This window comes from Heterodontus francisci, chromosome 16 (genome assembly GCF_036365525.1).
Source record: "Heterodontus francisci isolate sHetFra1 chromosome 16, sHetFra1.hap1, whole genome shotgun sequence".
Classification (NCBI taxonomy): domain Eukaryota; kingdom Metazoa; phylum Chordata; class Chondrichthyes; order Heterodontiformes; family Heterodontidae; genus Heterodontus; species Heterodontus francisci.
This window is the reverse complement of record NC_090386.1, coordinates 11,420,639-11,438,174: the sequence shown is the minus strand read 5'-3', so window position 1 is coordinate 11,438,174 and position 17,536 is coordinate 11,420,639.

Genomic DNA, 17,536 nt, shown 5'->3' with positions numbered 1-17,536 from the left:
CCCGGAAACAGGGTGATCAGTTACCCTGGAAACTGGGCAGTCAGTTACCCTGGAAACAGGGCAGTCAGTTACCCCGGAAACATGGCAGTCTGTTACCCTGGAAACTGGGCAGTCAGTTATCCCGGAAACAGGGCAGACAGTTACCCCGGAAACAGGGCAGTCTGTTACCCTGGAAACTGGGCAGTCAGTTATCCCGGAAACAGGGCAGACAGTTATCCCGGAAACAGGGTGATCAGTTACCCTGGAAACAGGGCAGTCAGTTATCCCGGAAACAGGGCAGTCAGTTATCCCGGAAAAAGGGTGATCAGTTACCCTGGAAACTGGGCAGTCAGTTACCCTGGAAACAGGCCAGTCAGTTACGCCGGAAGCAGGGCAGTCAGTTACCTAGGAAACAGGGCAGTCAGTGACCCAGGAAACAGGGCTTTCAGTTATCCTGGAATCAGGGTGGTCAGTGACCCTGGAAACAGGATGGTCAGTTACCCCGGAAACAGGGTGATCTGTTATCCTGGAAACAGGGCGGTCAGTTACCCCGGAAACAGGGCAGTCAGTTACCCTGGAAAAAGGGCAGTCAGTTAACCTGGAAACAGGGCAGTCAGTTATCCTGGAAACAGGGCGGTCAGTTACCCCGGAAATAGATAGGTCAGTTATCCTGGAAACAGGGCGGTCAGTTACCCCGGAAACAGGTCAGTCAGTTACACTGGAAACAGGGGAGTCAGTTATCCTGGAAACTGGGTGATCAGTTATCCTGGAAACAGGGCCGTCAGTTAGCCTGGAAACAGGGCACTCAGTTACCCTGGAAACAGGGCAGTCAGTTACCCTGGAAACTGGGCAGTCAGTTACCCTGGAAACAGGGCAGTCAGTTACCCCGGAAACAGGGCAGTCAGTTACCCTGGAAACTGGGCAGTCAGTTACCCTGGAAACAGCGCAGTCAGTTATCCCGGAATCAGGGTTATCAGTTACCCTGGAAACAGGGCAGTCAGTTATCCCGGAAACAGGGCGGTCAGTTATCCAGTAAACAGGGCAGTCAGTTATCCCGGAAATAGGGCGGTCAGTTATCCTGGAAACAGGGCGGTCAGTTACCCCGGAAACAGGGAGATCTGTTATCCCGGAAACAGGGCAGTCAGTTACCCTGGAAACTGGGCAGTCAGTTACCCTGGAAACAGGATGGTCAGTTCCACTGGAAACAGGGTGAACAGTTATCCTGGAAACAGGGCGGTCAGTTACCCCGGAAACAGGGCAGTCAGTTACCCCAGAAACAGGGCGGTCAGTAACCCTGGGAACAGATTTGTCAGTTACCCCGGAAACAGGGTGGTCAGTTACCCCGGAAACAGGGCAGTCAGTTACCCCGGAAACAGGGTGATCAGTTACCCTGGAAACAGGGAGATCAGTTACCCTGGAAAAAGGGCTTTCAGCTACCCGGAAACAGGGAGATCAGTTACCCTGGAAACAGGGCTTTCAGTTATCCTGGAAACAGGGTGGTCAGTGACCCTGGAAACAGGGTGGTCAGTTACCCCGGAAACAGGGTGATCAGTTATCCTGGAAACAGGGCGGTCAGTTACCCCGGAAACAGGGCAGTCAGTTACCCCGGAAACAGGGTGATCAGTTATCCTGGAAACAGGGCAGTCAGTTAGCCTGGAAACAGGGCAGTCAGTTACCCCGGAAGCAGGGCAGTCAGTTACCCAGGAAACAGGGCAGTCAGTTACCCCGGAAACTGGGCAGTCAGTTACCCTGAAAACAGGGCAGTCAGTCACCCTGGAAACTGGTTAGTCAATTACCCCGGAAACAGTGTGATCAGTTACCCCGGAAACAGGGCAGTCAGTTCCCCTGGAAACAGGGCAGTCAGTTACCCTGGCAACAGGGCAGTCATTTCTCCCGGAAAAAGTGCAGTCAGTTATCCCGGAAACAGGGTGATCAGTTACCCTGGAAACTGGGCAGTCAGTTACCCTGGAAACAGGGCAGTCATTTACCCCGGAAACAGGGCAGTCTGTTACCCTGGAAACTGGGCAGTCAGTTATCCCGGAAACAGGGCAGACAGTTATCCCGGAAACAGGGTGATCAGTTACCCTGGAAACAGGGCAGTCAGTTATCCCGGAAAGAGGGCAGTCAGTTATCCCGGAAAAAGGGTGATCAGTTACCCTGGAAACTGGGCAGTCAGTTACCCTGGAAACAGGCCAGTCAGTTACCCCGGAAGCAGGGCAGTCAGTTACCCAGGAAACAGGGCAGACAGTTTTCCCGGAAACAGGGCAGTCAGTTACCCTGGAAACAGGGCTTTCAGTTATCCTGGAATCAGGGTGGTCAGTGACCCTGGAAACAGGATGGTCAGTTACTCCGGAAACAGGGTGATCTGTTATCCTGGAAACATGGCGGTCAGTTACCCCGGAAACAGGGCAGTCAGTTACCCTGGAAACAGGGCAGTCAGTTAACCTGGAAACAGGGCAGTCAGTTATCCTGGAAACAGGGCGGTCAGTTACCCCGGAAATAGATAGGTCAGTTATCCTGGAAACAGGGCGGTCAGTTACCCCGGAAACAGGTCAGTCAGTTACACTGGAAACAGGGGAGTCAGTTATCCTGGAAACTGGGTGATCAGTTATCCTGGAAACAGGGCCGTCAGTTAGCCTGGAAACAGGGCAGTCAGTTACCCCGGAAACAGGGCAGTCAGTTACCCTGGAAACAGGGCAGTCAGTTATCCCGGAAACAGGGTAGTCAGTTATCCCGGAAACAGGGCAGTCAGTTACCCTGGAAACAAGGCAGTCAGTTATCCCGGAAACAGGGGAGTCAGTTACCCTGGAAAAAGGGTATTCAGTTACTCTGGAAACTGCGCAGTCAGTTACCCTGGAAACAGGGCAGTCAGTTACCCCGGAAACAGGGCAGTCAGTTACCCTGGAAACTGGGCAGTCAGTTACCCTGGAAACAGCGCAGTCAGTTATCCCGGAATCAGGGTTATCAGTTACCCTGGAAACAGGGCAGTCAGTTATCCCGGAAACAGGGCGGTCAGTTATCCAGTAAACAGGGCAGTCAGTTATCCCGGAAATAGGGCGGTCAGTTATCCTGGAAACAGGGCGGTCAGTTACCCCGGAAACAGGGAGATCTGTTACCCCGGAAACAGGGCAGTCAGTTACCCTGGAAACTGGGCAGTCAGTTACCCTGGAAACAGGATGGTCAGTTACACTGGAAACAGGGTGATCAGTTATCCTGGAATCAGGGCGGTCAGTTACCCCGGAAACCGGGCAGTCAGTTACCCCAGAAACAGGGCGGTCAGTAACCCTGGGAACAGATTAGTCAGTTACCCCGGAAACAGGGTGGTCAGTTACCCCGGAAACAGAGTGATCAGTTATCCTGGAAACAGGGCAGTAAGTTACCCCGGAAACAGGGCAGTCAGTTACCCTGGAAACAGGGCAGTCAGTTACCCCGGAAACAGGGTGATCAGTTACCCTGGAAACAGGGAGATCAGTGACCCTGGAAACAGGGCATTCAGCTAATCGTAAACAGGGAGATCAGTTACCCTGGAAACAGGGCTTTCAGTTATCCTGGAAACAGGGTGGTCAGTGACCCTGGAAACAGGGTGGTCAGTTACCCCGGAAACAGGGTGATCAGTTATCCTGGAAACAGGGCGGTCAGTTACCCCGGAAACAGGGCAGTCAGTTACCCCGGAAACAGGGTGATCTGTTATCCTGGAAACAGGGCAGTCAGTTAGCCTGGAAACAGGGCAGTCAGTTACCCCGGAAGCAGGGCAGTCAGTTACCCAGGAAACAGGGCAGTCAGTTACCCCGGAAACTGGGCAGTCAGTTACCCTGGAAACAGGGCAGTCAGTCACCCTGGAAACTGGTTTGTCAGTTACCCCGGAAACAGTGTGATCATTTACCCCGGAAACAGGGCAGTCAGTTCCCCTGGAAACAGGGCAGTCAGTTACCCTGGCAACAGGGCAGTCAGTTAACCTGGAAACAGGGCAGTCACTTATCCTGGAAACAGGGAGGTCAGTTACCCCGGAAATAGGTAGGTCAGTTATCCTGGAAACAGGGAGGTCAGTTATCCCGGAAAGAGGGAGATCAGTTACCCCGGAAACAGGGCAGTCAGTTATCCCGGAAACAGGGTGATCAGCTACCCTGGAAACTGGGCAGTCAGTTACCCTGGAAACAGGGCAGTCAGTTACCCCGGAAACAGGGCAGTCAGTTACCCTGGAAACTGGGCAGTCAGTTACCCTGCAAACATGGGAGTCAGTTATCCCGGAAACAGGGTGATCAGTTACCATGGAAACAGGGCAGTCAGTTATCACGGAAACAGGTCAGTCAGTTATCCCGGAAAAAGGGTGATCAGTTACCCTGGAAACTGGGCAGTCAGTTACCCGGGAAACAGGGCAGTCAGTTACCCTGGAAACAGGACAGTCAGTTACCCCGGAAACTGGGCAGTCAGTTACCCAGGAAACAGGACAGTCAGTTACCCCGGAAACTGGGCAGTCAGTTACCCTGGAAACAGGGCAGTCAGTCACCCTGGAAACTGGTTAGTCAGTTAACCCGGAAACAGGGTGATCTGTTACCCCGGAAACAGGGCAGTCAGTTCCCCTGGAAACAGGGCAGTCAGTTACCCTGGAAACAGGGCAGTCAGTTAACCTGGAAATAGGTAGGTCAGTTATCCTGGAAACAGGGCGGTCAGTAACCCCGGAAACAGGGAGATCAGTTACCCCGGAAACAGGGCAGTCAGTTACCCTGGAAACAGGGGAGTCAGTTATCCTGGAAACAGGGTGGTCAGTGACCCTGGAAACAGGGTGGTCAGTTACCCCGGAAACAGGGTGATCAGTTATCCTGGAAACAGGGCGGTCAGTTACCCCGGAAACAGGGCAGTCAGTTACCCCGGAAACAGGGTGATCAGTTATCCTGGAAACAGGGCAGTCAGTTAGCCTGTAAACAGGGCACTCAGTTACCCTGGAAACAGGGCAGTCAGTTACCCTGGAAACTGGGCAGTCAGTTACCCTGGAAACAGGGCAGTCAGTTACCCCGGAAACAGGGCAGTCAGTTACCCTGGAAACAGGGCAGTCAGTTACCCTGGAAACAGCGCAGTCTGTTATCCCGGAATCAGGGTTATCAGTTACCCTGGAAACAGGGCAGTCAGTTATCCCGGAAACAGGGCGGTCAGTTATCCAGTAAACAGGGCAGTCAGTTATCCCGGAAATAGGGCGGTCAGTTACCCCGGAAACAGGGAGATCTGTTACCCCGGAAACAGGGCAGTCAGTTACCCTGGAAACTGGGCAGTCAGTTACCCTGGAAACAGGATGGTCAGTTACACTGGAAACAGGGTGATCAGTTATCCTGGAAACAGGGCGGTCAGTTACCCCGGAAACAGGGCAGTCAGTTACCCCAGAAACAGGGCGGTCAGTAACCCTGGGAACAGATTAGTCAGTTACCCCGGAAACAGGGTGGTCAGTTACCCCGGAAACAGAGTGATCAGTTATCCTGGAAACAGGGCAGTCAGTTACCCCGGAAACAGGGCAGTCAGTTACCCCGGAAACAGGGTGATCAGTTACCCTGGAAACAGGGAGATCAGTTACCCTGGAAAAAGGGCATTCAGCTACCCGGAAACAGGGAGATCAGTTACCCTGGAAACAGGGCTTTCAGTTATCCTGGAAACAGGGTGGTCAGTGACCCTGGAAACAGGGTGGTCAGTTACCCCGGAAACAGGGTGATCATTATCCTGGAAACAGGGCGGTCAGTTACCCCGGAAACAGGGCAGTCAGTTACCCCGGAAACAGGGTGATCAGTTATCCTGGAAACAGGGCAGTCAGTTAGCCTGGAAACAGGGCAGTCAGTTACCCCGGAAGCAGGGCAGTCAGTTACCCAGGAAACAGGGCAGTCAGTTACCCCGGAAACTGGGCAGTCAGTTACCCTGGAAACAGGGCAGTCAGTCACCCTGGAAACTGGTTAGTCAGTTACCCCGGAAACAGTGTGATCAGTTACCCCGGAAACAGGGCAGTCAGTTCCCCTGGAAACAGGGCAGTCTATTACCCTGGCAACAGGGCAGTCAGTTAACCTGGAAACAGGGCAGTCACTTATCCTGGAAACAGGGAGGTCAGTTACCCCGGAAATAGGTAGGTCAGTTATCCTGGAAACAGGGCGTTCAGTTATCCCGGAAAGAGGGAGATCAGTTACCCCGGAAACAGGGCAGTCAGTTACCCCGGAAACAGGGCAGTCAGTTACCCTGGCAACAGGGCAGTCATTTCTCCCGGAAAAAGTGCAGTCAGTTATCCCGGAAACAGGGTGATCAGTTACCCTGGAAACTGGGCAGTCAGTTACCCTGGAAACAGGGCAGTCAGTTACCCCGGAAACAGGGCAGTCAGTTACCCTGGAAACTGGGCAGTCAGTTACCCTCCAAACAGTGGAGTCAGTTATCCCGGAAACAGGGTGATCAGTTACCCTGGAAACAGGGCAGTCAGTTATCCCGGAAACAGGGCAGTCAGTTATCCCGGAAAAAGGGTGATCAGTTACCCTGGAAACTGGGCAGTCAGTTAACCTGGAAACAGGCCAGTCAGTTACCCCGGAAGCAGGGCAGTCAGTTACCCAGGAAACAGGGCAGACAGTTTTCCCGGAAACAGGGCAGTCAGTTACCCTGGAAACAGGGCTTTCAGTTATCCTGGAATCAGGGTGGTCAGTGAACCTGGAAACAGGATGGTCAGTTACTCCGGAAACAGGGTGATCTGTTATCCTGGAAACAGGGCGGTCAGTTACCCCGGAAACAGGGCAGTCAGTTACCCTGGAAACAGGGCAGTCAGTTAACCTGGAAACAGGGCAGTCAGTTATCCTGGAAACAGGGCGGTCAGTTACCCCGGAAATAGATAGGTCAGTTATCCTGGAAACAGGGCGGTCAGTTACCCCGGAAACAGGTCAGTCAGTTACACTGGAAACAGGGGAGTCAGTTATCCTGGAAACTGGGTGATCAGTTATCCCGGAAACAGGGCCGTCAGTTAGCCTGGAAACAGGGCAGTCAGTTACCCCGGAAACAGGGCAGTCAGTTACCCTGGAAACAGGGCAGTCAGTTATCCCGGAAACAGGGTAGTCAGTTATCCCGGAAACAGGGCAGTCAGTTACCCTGGAAACAGGGCAGTCAGTTATCCTGGAAACTGGGCAGTCAGTTACCCTGGAAACAGGGCAGTCAGTTACCCCGGAAACAGGGCAGTCAATTACCCTGGAAACTGGGCAGTCAGTTACCCTGGAAACAGCGCAGTCAGTTATCCCGGAATCAGGGTTATCAGTTACCCTGGAAACAGGGCAGTCAGTTATCCCTGAAACAGGGCGGTCAGTTATCCAGTAAACAGGGCAGTCAGTTATCCCGGAAATAGGGCGGTCAGTTATCCTGGAAACAGGGCGGTCAGTTACCCCGGAAACAGGGAGATCTGTTACCCCGGAAACAGGGCAGTCAGTAACCCTGGAAACTGGGCAGTCAGTTACCCTGGAAACAGGATGGTCAGTTGCATTGGAAACAGGGTGATCAGTTATCCTGGAAACAGGGAGATCAGTTACCCTGGAAACAGGGCTTTCAGTTATCCTGGAAACAGGGTGGTCAGTGACCCTGGAAACAGGGTGGTCAGTTACCCCGGAAACAGGGCGATCAGTTACCCCGGAAACAGAGTGATCAGTTATCCTGGAAACAGGGCAGTCAGTTACCCCCGAAACAGGGCAGTCAGTTACCCCAGAAACAGGGCAGTCAGTAACCCTGGGAACAGATTAGTCAGTTACCCCGGAAACAGGGTGGTCAGTTACCCCGGAAACAGAGTGATCAGTTATCCTGGAAACAGGGCAGTCAGTTACCCCGGAAACAGGGCAGTCAGTTACCCTGGAAACAGGGCAGTCAGTTACCCCGGAAACAGGGTGATCAGTTACCCTGGAAACAGGGAGATCAGTTACCCTGGAAACAGGGCATTCAGCTACCCGTAAACAGGGAGATCAGTTACCCTGGAAACAGGGCTTTCAGTTATCCTGGAAACAGGGTGGTCAGTGACCCTGGAAACAGGGTGGTCAGTTACCCCGGAAACAGGGTGATCAGTTATCCTGGAAACAGGGCGGTCAGTTACCCCGGAAACAGGGCAGTCAGTTACCCCGGAAACAGGGTGATCAGTTATCCTGGAAGCAGGGCAGTCAGTTACCCAGGAAACAGGGCAGTCAGTTACCCCGGAAACTGGGCAGTCAGTTACCCTGGAAACAGGGCAGTCAGTCACCCTGGAAACTGGTTAGTCAGTTACCCCGGAAACAGTGTGATCAGTTACCCCGGAAACAGGGCAGTCAGTTCCCCTGGAAACAGGGCAGTCAGTTACCCTGGCAACAGGCCAGTCAGTTAACCTGGAAACAGGGCAGTCACTTATCCTGGAAACAGGGAGGTCAGTTACCCCGGAAATAGGTAGGTCAGTTATCCTGGAAACAGGGCGGTCAGTTATCCCGGAAAGAGGGAGATCAGTTACCCCGGAAACAGGGCAGTCAGTTACCCCGGAAACAGGGCAGTCAGTTACCCTGGCAACAGGCCAGTCATTTCTCCCGGAAAAAGTGCAGTCAGTTATCCCGGAAACAGGGTGATCAGTTACCCTGGAAACTGGGCAGTCAGTTACCCTGGAAACAGGGCAGTCAGTTACCCCGGAAACAGGGCAGTCAGTTACCCTGGAAACTGGGCAGTCAGTTACCTTGCAAACAGGGGAGTCAGTTATCCCGGAAACAGGGTGATCAGTTACCCTGGAAACAGGGCAGTCAGTTATCACGGAAACAGGTCAGTCAGTTATCCCGGAAAAAGGGTGATCAGTTACCCTGGAAACTGGGCAGTCAGTTACCCGGGAAACAGGGCAGTCAGTTACCCCGGAAGCAGGGCAGTCAGTTACCCAGGAAACAGGACAGTCAGTTACCCCGGAAACTGGGCAGTCAGTTACCCTGGAAACAGGGCAGTCAGTCACCCTGGAAACTGGTTAGTCAGTTAACCCGGAAACAGGGTGATCTGTTACCCCGGAAACAGGGCAGTCAGTTCCCCTGGAAACAGGGCAGTCAGTTACCCTGGAAACAGGGCAGTCAGTTAACCTGGAAATAGGTAGGTCAGTTATCCTGGAAACAGGGCGGTCAGTAACCCCGGAAACAGGGAGATCAGTTACCCCGGAAACAGGGCAGTCAGTTACCCTGGAATCAGGGGAGTCAGTTATCCTGGAAACAGGGTGGTCAGTGACCCTGGAAACAGGGTGGTCAGTTACTACGGAAACAGGGTGACCAGTTATCCTGGAAACAGGGCGGTCAGTTACCCCGGAAACAGGGCAGTCAGTTACCCCGGAAACAGGGTGATCAGTTATCCTGGAAACAGGGCAGTCAGTTAGCCAGGAAACTGGGCAGTCAGTTACCCCGGAAACAGGGCAGTCAGTTACCCTGGAAAGAGGGCAGTCAGTTATCTTGGAAACAGGGCAGTCAGTTATCCCGGAAACAGGGTGATCTGTTACCCTGGAAACAGGTTATTCAGTTACTCTGGAAACTGGGCAGTCAGTTACCCTGGAAACAGGGCAGTCAGTTATCCCGGAAACAGGGTTATCAGTTACCCTGGAAACAGGGCAGTCAGTTATCCCGGAAACAGGGCAGTCAGTTACCCTGGAAACAGGGAAGTCAGTTACCCCGGAAAGTGGGCAGTCAGTTACCCCGGAAACAGGGTGATCAGTTACCCCGGAAACAAGGCAGTCAGTTATCCTGGAAACAGGGCAGTTAGTTATCCCGGAAACAGGGCGGTCAGTTACCCTGGAAACAGGGCAGTCAATTATCCTGGAAACAGGGTGATCAGTTACACTGGAAGGTGGGCTGTCAGTTACCCTGGAAACAGGGCAGTCAGTTACCCTGGAAACTGGGCAGTCAGTTACCCCGGAAACAGGGCAGTTAGTTACCCTGGAAACTGGGCAGTCAGTTACCCTGGAAACTGGGCAGTCAGTTCCCCCGGAAACAGGGCAGTTAGTTGCCCTGGAAACAGGGCAGTCAGTTACCCCGGAAACATGGTGATCCGTTGCACTGGAAACAGGGAGATCAGTTACCCGGGAAACAGGGCAGTCAGTTACCCCGGAAACAGGGCAGTCAGTTACCCGGAAACAGGGTGATCAGTTACCCCGGAAACAGGGAGATCAGTTACCCTGGAAACAGGGCTTTCAGTTATCCTGGAAACAGGGTGGTCAGTGACCCTGGAAACAGGGCGGTCAGTTACCCCGGAAACAGGGCAGTCAGTTACCCCGGAAACAGGGTGATCAGTTATCCTGGAAACAGGGCAGTCAGTTAGCCTGGAAACAGGGCAGTCAGTTACCCCGGAAACAGGGTAAGTCAGTTACCCTGGAAACAGGGCAGTCAGTTATCCCGGAAACAGAGCAGTCAGTTATCCCGGAAACAGGGTGATCAGTTACCCTGGAAACAGGGCAGTCAGTTACCCCGGAAACTGGGCAGTCAGTTACCCTGGAAACAGGGCAGTCAGTCACCCTGGAAACTGGGCAGTCAGTTGCCCCGGAAACAGGGTGATCAGTTACCCCGGAAACAGGGCAGTCAGTTACCATGGAAACTGGGCAGTCAGTTACCCTGGAAACAGGGAAGTCAGTTACCTCGGAAACTGGGCAGTCAGTTATCCCGGAAACAGGGCAGTTGGTTATCCCGGAAACAGGGTGATAATTTACCCTGGAAACTGGGCAGTCAGTTACCCTGGAAACAGGGCGGTCATTTACCCTGGAAACAGGGCAGTCAATTATCCTGGAAACAGGGTGATCAGTTACACTGGAAGGTGGGCTCTCAGTTACCCTGGAAACAGGGCAGTCAGTTACGCTGGAAAATGGGCAGTCAGTTACCCCGGAAACAGGGCAGTTAGTTACCCTGGAAACTGGGCAGTCAGTTACCCTGGAAACTGGGCAGTCAGTTCCCCCGGAAACAGGGCGGTCAGTTGCCCTGGAAACAGGGCAGTCAGTTACCCCGGAAACATGGTGATCCGTTGCACTGGAAACAGTGTGGTAAGTGACCCCGGAAACAGGGCGGTCAGTAACCCTGGAAACAGGGGAGTCAGTTATCCTGGAAACGGGGTGGTCAGTGACACTGGAAACAGTGTGGTAAGTGACCCCGGAAACAGGGTGATCAGTTATCGTGGAAACAGGGCGGTCAGTTACCCCGGAAACAGGGCAGTCAGTTACCGCGGAAACAGGGTGATCAGTTATCCTGGAAACAGGGCCGTCAGTTAGCTTGGAAACAGGGTAGTCAGTTACCCCGGAAACAGGGCAGTCAGTTATCCTGGAAACAGGGCAGTCAGTTATCCCGGAAACAGGGCAGTCAGTTGTCCCGGAAACAGGGTGATCAGTTACCCTGGAAACAGGGCAGTCAGTTACACCGGAAACAGGGCAGTCAGTTACCCTGGAAACAGGGCAGTCAGTTATCCCGGAAACAGGGCAGTCAGTTAACCTGGAAACAGGGCGGTCAGTTATCCAGTAAACAGGGCAGTCAGTTATCCCGGAAGGAGGGCAGTCAGTTATCCTGGAAACAGGGCGGTCAGTTACCCCGGAAATAGGGCGGTCAGTTACCCTGGAAACTGGGCAGTCAGTTACCCTGGAAACAGGATGGTCAGTTACCCTGGAAACTGGGCAGTCAGTTACCCCGGAAACAGGGTGATCAGTTACCCCGGAAACAGGGCAGTCAGTTACCATGGAAACTGGGCAGTCAGTTACCCTGGAAACAGGGAAGTCAGTTACCCCGGAAACTGGGCAGTCAGTTATCCCGGAAACAGGGCAGTTTGTTATCCCGGAAACAGGGTGATAATTTACCCTGGAAACTGGGCAGTCAGTTACCCTGGAAACAGGGCGGTCATTTACCCTGGAAACAGGGCAGTCAATTATCCTGGAAACAGGGTGATCAGTTACACTGGAAGGTGGGCTGTCAGTTACCCTGGAAACAGGGCAGTCAGTTACCCTGGAAACTGGGCAGTCAGTTACCCCGGAAACAGGGCAGTTAGTTACCCTGGAAACTGGGCAGTCAGTTACCCTGGAAACTGGGCAGTCAGTTCCCCCGGAAACAGGGCGGTCAGTTGCCCTGGAAACAGGGCAGTCAGTTACCCCGGAAACATGGTGATCCGTTGCACTGGAAACAGTGTGGTAAGTGACCCCGGAAACAGGGCGGTCAGTTACCCTGGAAACAGGGGAGTCAGTTATCCTGGAAACGGGGTGGTCAGTGACACTGGAAACAGTGTGGTAAGTGACCCCGGAAACAGGGTGATCAGTTATCGTGGAAGCAGGGTGATCAGTTATCCTGGAAACAGGGTGGTCATTTACCCCGGAAACAGGGCAGTCAGTTACCGCGGAAACAGGGTGATCAGTTATCCTGGAAACAGGGCCGTCAGTTAGCTTGGAAACAGGGTAGTCAGTTACCCCGGAAACAGGGCAGTCAGTTATCCTGGAAACAGGGCAGTCAGTTATCCCGGAAACAGGGCGGTCAGTTGTCCCGGAAACAGGGTGATCAGTTACCCTGGAAACAGGGCAGTCAGTTACACCGGAAACAGGGCAATCAGTTACCCTGGAAACAGGGCAGTCAGTTATCCCGGAAACAGGGCAGTCAGTTAACCTGGAAACAGGGCGGTCAGTTATCCAGTAAACAGGGCAGTCAGTTATCCCGGAAACAGGGCAGTCAGTTATCCTGGAAACAGGGCGGTCAGTTACCCCGGAAATAGTGCGGTCAGTTACCCTGGAAACAGGGCGGTCAGTTACCCCGGAAATAGTGCGGTCAGTTACCCTGGAAACTGGGCAGTCAGTTACCCTGGAAACAGGATGGTCAGTTACCCTGGAAACAGGGTGATCAGTTATCCTGGAAACAGGGCGGTCAGTTACCCCGGAAACAGGGCAGTCAGTTACCCCAGAAACAGGGCGGTCAGTAACCCTGGAAACAGATTAGTCAGTTACCCTGGAAACAGGGTGGTCAGTTACCCCGGAAACAGGGTGATCAGTTATCCTGGAAACAGGGCGGTCGGTCAGTTACCCCGGAAACAGGGCAGTCAGTTACCCCGGAAACTGGGTGATCAGTTATCCTGGAAACAGGGCAGTCAGTTATGCTGGAAACAGGGCAGTTATTTCTCCCGGAAACAGGGCAGTCAGTTATCCCGGAAACAGGGTGATCAGTTCCCCTGGAAACTGGGCAGTCAGTTACCCTGGAAACAGGGCAGTCAGTTACCCTGGAAACAGGGCAGTCAGTTAACCTGGAAACGGGGTGGTCAGTGACACTGGAAACAGTGTGGTAAGTGACCCCGGAAACAGGGTGATCAGTTATCGTGGAAGCAGGGTGATCAGTTATCCTGGAAACAGGGTGGTCATTTACCCCGGAAACAGGGCAGTCAGTTACCGCGGAAACAGGGTGATCAGTTATCCTGGAAACAGGGCCGTCAGTTAGCTTGGAAACAGGGTAGTCAGTTACCCCGGAAACAGGGCAGTCAGTTATCCTGGAAACAGGGCAGTCAGTTATCCCGGAAACAGGGCAGTCAGTTGTCCCGGAAACAGGGTGATCAGTTACCCTGGAAACAGGGCAGTCAGTTACACCGGAAACAGGGCAATCAGTTACCCTGGAAACAGGGCAGTCAGTTATCCCGGAAACAGGGCAGTCAGTTAACCTGGAAACAGGGCGGTCAGTTATCCAGTAAACAGGGCAGTCAGTTATCCCGGAAACAGGGCAGTCAGTTATCCTGGAAACAGGGCGGTCAGTTACCCCGGAAATAGTGCGGTCAGTTACCCTGGAAACAGGGCGGTCAGTTACCCCGGAAATAGTGCGGTCAGTTACCCTGGAAACTGGGCAGTCAGTTACCCTGGAAACAGGATGGTCAGTTACCCTGGAAACAGGGTGATCAGTTATCCTGGAAACAGGGCGGTCAGTTACCCCGGAAACAGGGCAGTCAGTTACCCCAGAAACAGGGCGGTCAGTAACCCTGGAAACAGATTAGTCAGTTACCCTGGAAACAGGGTGGTCAGTTACCCCGGAAACAGGGTGATCAGTTATCCTGGAAACAGGGCGGTCGGTCAGTTACCCCGGAAACAGGGCAGTCAGTTACCCCGGAAACTGGGTGATCAGTTATCCTGGAAACAGGGCAGTCAGTTATGCTGGAAACAGGGCAGTTATTTCTCCCGGAAACAGGGCAGTCAGTTATCCCGGAAACAGGGTGATCAGTTCCCCTGGAAACTGGGCAGTCAGTTACCCTGGAAACAGGGCAGGCAGTTACCCTGGAAACAGGGCAGTCAGTTAACCTGGAAACAGGGCGGTCAGTTATCCAGTAAACAGGGCAGTCAGTTATCCCGGAAACAGGGCAGTCAGTTATCCTGGAAACAGGGCATTCAGTTACCCCGGAATTAGGGCGGTCAGTTATCCTGGAAACAGGGCGGTCAGTTACCCTGGACACAGGAGATCTGTTACCCCGGAAACAGGGCAGTCAGTTACCCTGGAAACTGGGCAGTCAGTTCCCCCGGAAACTGGGCGGTCAGTTGCCCTGGAAACAGGGCAGTCAGTTACCCCGGAAACATGGTGATCCGTTGCACTGGAAACAGGGAGATCAGTTACCCTGGAAACAGGGCAGTCAGTTACCCCGGAAACAGGGCTGTCAGTTACCCGGAAACAGGGTGATCAGTTACCCCGGAAACAGGGAGATCAGTTACCCTGGAAACAGCACTTTCAGTTTTCCTGGAAACAGGGTGGTCAGTGACCCTGGAAACAGGGCGGTCAATTACCCCGGAAACAGGGCAATCAGTTACCCCGGAAACAGGGTGATCAGTTATCCTGGAAACAGGGCAGTCAGTTAGCCTGGAAACAGGGCAGTCAGTTACCCCGGAAACAGGGTAAGTCAGTTACCCTGGAAACAGGGCAGTCAGTTATCCCGGAAACAGGGCAGTCAGTTATCCCGGAAACAGGGTGATCAGTTACCCTGGAAACAGGGCAGTCAGTTACCCCGGAAGCAGGGCAGTCAGTTACCCTGGAAATAGGGCAGTAATTTCTCCCGGAAACAGGGCAGTCAGTTCTCCCGGAAACAGGGTGATCAGTTACCCTGGAAACTGGGCAGTCAGTTACCCTGGAAACAGGGCAGTCAATTACCCCGGAAACAGGGCAGTCTGTTACCCTGGAAACTGGGCAGTCAGTTATCCCGGAAACAGGGCAGACAGTTATCCCGGAAACAGGGTTATCAGTTACCCTGGAAACAGGGCAGTCAGTTATCCCGGAAACAGGGCAGTCAGTTACCCTGGAAACAGGGAAGTCAGTTACCCCGGAAACTGGGCAGTCAGTTACCCCGGAAACAGGGTGATCAGTTACCCCGGAAACAGGGCAGTCAGTTATCCTGGAAACAGGGCAGTTAGTTATCTCGGAAACAGGGCGGTCAGTTACCCTGGAAACAGGGCAGTCAATTATCCTGGAAACAGGGTGATCAGTTACACTGGAAGGTGGGCTGTCAGTTACCCTGGAAACAGGGCAGTCAGTTACCCTGGAAACTGGGCAGTCAGTTACCCCGGAAACAGGGCAGTTAGTTACCCTGGAAACTGGGCAGTCAGTTACCCTGGAAACTGGGCAGTCAGTTCCCCCGGAAACAGGGCAGTTAGTTGCCCTGGAAACAGGGCAGTCAGTTACCCCGGAAACAGGGCAGTCAGTTACCCGGAAAGAGGGTGATCAGTTACCCCGGAAACAGGGAGATCAGTTACCCTGGAAACAGGGCTTTCAGTTATCCTGGAAACGGGGTGGTCAGTGACCCTGGAAACAGGGCGGTCAGTTACCCCGGAAACAGGGCAGTCAGTTACCCCGGAAACAGGGTGATCAGTTATCCTGGAAACAGGGCAGTCAGTTAGCCTGGAAACAGGGCAGTCAGTTACCCCGGAAACAGGGTAAGTCAGTTACCCTGGAAACAGGGCAGTCAGTTATCCCGGAAACAGGGCAGTCAGTTATCCCGGAAACAGGGTGATCAGTTACCCTGGAAACAGGGCAGTCAGTTACCCCGGAAACTGGGCAGTCAGTTACCCTGGAAACAGGGCAGTCAGTCGCCCTGGAAACTGGGCAGTCAGTTACCCCGGAAACAGGGTGATCAGTTATCCTGGAAACAGGGCCGTCAGTTAGCTTGGAAACAGGGTAGTCAGTTACCCCGGAAACAGGGCAGTCAGTTATCCTGGAAACAGGGCAGTCAGTTATCCCGGAAACAGGGCAGTCAGTTGTCCCGGAAACAGGGTGATCAGTTACCCTGGAAACAGGGCAGTCAGTTACACCGGAAACAGGGCAATCAGTTACCCTGGAAACAGGGCAGTCAGTTATCCCGGAAACAGGGCAGTCAGTTAACCTGGAAACAGGGCGGTCAGTTATCCAGTAAACAGGGCAGTCAGTTATCCCGGAAACTGGGCAGTCAGTTATCCTGGAAACAGGGCGGTCAGTTACCCCGGAAATAGGGCAGTCAGTTACCCTGGAAACAGGATGGTCAGTTACCCTGGAAACTGGTCAGTCAGTTACCCCGGAAACAGGGTGATCAGTTACCCCGGAAACAGGGCAGTCAGTTACCATGGAAACTGGGCAGTCAGTTACCCTAGAAACAGGGAAGTCAGTTACCCCGGAAACTGGGCAGTCAGTTATCCCGGAAACAGGGCAGTTAGTTATCCCGGAAACAGGGTGATAATTTACCCTGGAAACTGGGCAGTCAGTTACCCTGGAAACAGGGCGGTCATTTACCCTGGAAACAGGGCAGTCTATTATCCTGGAAACAGGGTGATCAGTTACACTGGAAGGTGGGCTGTCAGTTACCCTGGAAACAGGGCAGTCAGTTACCCTGGAAACTGGGCAGTCAGTTACCCCGGAAACAGGGCAGTCAGTTACCCTGGAAACTGGGCAGTCAGTTACCCTGGAAACTGGGCAGTCAGTTCCCCCGGAAACAGGGCGGTCAGTTGCCCTGGAAACAGGGCAGTCAGTTACCCCGGAAACATGGTGATCCGTTGCACTGGAAACAGTGTGGTAAGTGACCCCGGAAACAGGGCGGTCAGTTATCCTGGAAACGGGGTGGTCAGTGACACTGGAAACAGTGTGGTAAGTGACCCCGGAAACAGGGTGATCAGTTATCCTGGAAACAGGGCCGTCAGTTAGCTTGGAAACAGGGTAGTCAGTTACCCCGGAAACAGGGCAGTCAGTTATCCTGGAAACAGGGCAATCAGTTATCCCGGAAACAGGGCAGTCAGTTGTCCCGGAAACAGGGTGATCAGTTACCCTGGAAACAGGGCAGTCAGTTACACCGGAAACAGGGCAATCAGTTACCCTGGAAACAGTGCAGTCAGTTATCCCGGAAACAGGGCAGTCAGTTAAGCTGGAAACAGGGCGGTCAGTTATCCAGTAAACAGGGCAGTCAGTTATCCCGGAAACAGGGCGGTCAGTTACCCCGGAAATAGGGCGGTCAGTTACCCTGGAAACTGGGCATTCAGTTACCCTGGAAACAGGATGGTCAGTTACCCTGGAAACAGGGTGATCAGTTATCCTGGAAACAGGGCGGTCAGTTACCCCGGAAACAGAGCAGTCAGTTACCCCAGAAACAGGGC